Consider the following 2,609-nt stretch of genomic DNA (forward strand, 5'->3'; position numbering starts at 1 on the left):
TTATAGATGTGCTCAAACACTTTGTTTCCAGAAGGGAATGACTTCTGCATCTTGCTGTTCCTGAGCGTCTTATGTTGTGGCTGCATTTTGATGTTTGCTCTTTCTTGGGACATCTAGAATGTCCTCTGAGGGCAAACTGTGTTAGGGTAGGGTTGGGAGTGGCATTAAATCAGCAAGGGCAGAGGCCTCATCCTAAATGCAGTCCTACATGGTGATGTTGTTTTTCTTCTGGTTGTTGTTTTCCTTTTAACTTGTATTCAAGTTGACTTTTCATGCCTGACCAGCCTTTATGCTAGTGTGTGGTGCTTTGGAGGGTGACTCTCTTTTTAATTCAGCGATAACTCAGATTTGTGGGGTAGTTGCCTTTCAACTAATACTGCAGGGGTGAGTCTACCAGTTCTGCAAATTCCTAGGATCTGGCAATTGTCATTCTGTGCTATAATCCAGAAGACACTGCTAGAAAGTAGACCACCCTCTAAGCAGGGCCACCTGGCCCAGAGCAGCACCAGCTGAACCACCAAGCTAAGTAAGCAAGCCCAAGCCCTTTATTTAGGCTCTGGCTGCTCAGTGCCAGGTAGCAGCTCATCTCTGCTCTTGCCTTGCCTCAAGCCTGCTCCTGCCTTGGATCCCAGTGCCTTGCCCCTCCCTCTTGTGCTGTGCGTCTGGACTCCCCAGGTCCTGACCTGGACTACGAACACAGATATTGCTTTGGATTAAAAGTGTGACGCTTGACTCCCTCATTTTGACCACTATGGCACAGCCTTGACCATGGATCTGGATTCCCTGCAGGTTTAGGTACTTGGCTAACCCCACACTCCACCACAGTGCTTAACCCTCCATCCTTACAGACATGGATAATGATCCTCAAATAGGCACAGATGACAGAAGGCAGACCAGGAGCAGTAAACTGGGGTTCGCATTGGGAGGCATTTCTTGCTTCCTCCTTTCATCACATTGCTGATAACATTTCAGTATCTTATATATGCTGATACTGCAAGATGAATGTTCAGTAGGTGACAGGACAAGAAGTGTATAGGTTAATAGGTGCCATTTTTCAGTACATCTTTGAGATTCTGGAGAATGGGCATGGGTAAGGGGGAGAGAGGCAAAATACCCACATAGCTGAAACCCACACCTACCTGTAACAATCTGACGGCACTTTTCAAGGCTTCCAGCTCTATTTGGCAGCAGCAGAGGCCCTGTGATCCCAGCTGGCAGAGGGAAATGTGTGAACAGAGACACTCTTGCACATAAACCAGAATTCACCACCCACAAACATGGGAAAAGAATCCAGACACATTCACTGCTTTGAAAGCTAATGGGTTGGCTTTAAACCTGCATGTGAAATTGAGGTATAAATATTAATTCCCCAGTAAGAAGACTCCTTTGCAAGTAGAGCTGAGCAAAACTTCAGTAATGACACCCCAAGCAGGTACATCTCATCTGCATTCCCATACAGACCTCAAACAGTGGCCAAGCTCATGAAAGTTTTTTTTTTTAGAAGTTCAGGCTGAGGTTCAGGTGCCAAAGAATGTGCTTGTTAAAACTGAAATCATGCAAAAAAAACCCCAGGGGGGTTCCTATGGGTGGACTATACAGCAACTATGAAAACATATGAACATGGCTGGCCCTTTCTCATTCAGCAGATCTCTCGCTGGGAGTATTCAGAGGCTTGTGCGCTGACTTTATTGACTCAAATAAACTTTTAGTGCTTTTTACTCTCATGAGCATTGCAGAGGCTCTATGAACAGAATTGTTCAATAAATCCCAAATGCTGGGGATTGGTAGTGTCAAGGGATGTGTATAGATGAAACTAAATTGAAGTGGTGGGCTTTTAAAAACACCGCTTCAATTTAGGGCTGATTAAACTCCCATGTTGTGCACACACCCAAACTTACCTGCCTCTCTGGTAGCAGGGAGGGGAGGGTGAGCTGCTGGCGGATGGAGCTGTCCCTGGGCTGCAGGGTGAGGGGGTAGTGCTTTCCTTTGCGGCAGTGGTAGTCCCCCCCAGGCGGCACTCGCCTGCAGGCACCCAGCTTGGGCAGTCCTGGTGGGCACCGCAGTCACGGAAGGAAGCACCAGGCCCCCGCACAGCTCAGGCAAGCAGGGCAGGCTCCAGGGGGAAAAAAAATCAGGCTCACCACTTTTCTCAGGTGGAGAATGCCTTCCTGGGCTGGTACTAGGCTGGCTGCAGGGCTTCCTGGAGAGCCCCTGAGCTGCACAGAGGCCGGTGCAGCTGTAGGGCAGCTAACTAAAACTCCTCTTCCTGTGCCCCAAGTCATTTAAGGTGTATTACACCACTGAATTTGCTACAACACCTGGTATGACTGCACAATACGCCACCTACGTGTGCAAACACCAACACCATTAAAGCGGTGCAAAAGCATTTAACCCTTTTTAAAGTGTCATGCACACATGCCCCTTGTTTCATCTACACACGGCCGCAGGAGGCCAACCTGACCTTCAGATTAGGGGTTGTGTTTGCAGGACTTTGGAGCGAAACATTAGCTCTCTTGTAGTTCATAGGAATTTTACCATTGACCTCATCTGCTTAATTTCTGGCAAACTCGGCATATTTACTGTCAGACAAAAAGCCCTGTCCACCCATA

Source organism: Gavialis gangeticus, unplaced genomic scaffold (genome assembly GCF_001723915.1).
Source record: "Gavialis gangeticus isolate Ggan-Ray unplaced genomic scaffold, GavGan_comp1, whole genome shotgun sequence".
NCBI lineage: Eukaryota > Metazoa > Chordata > Crocodylia > Gavialidae > Gavialis > Gavialis gangeticus.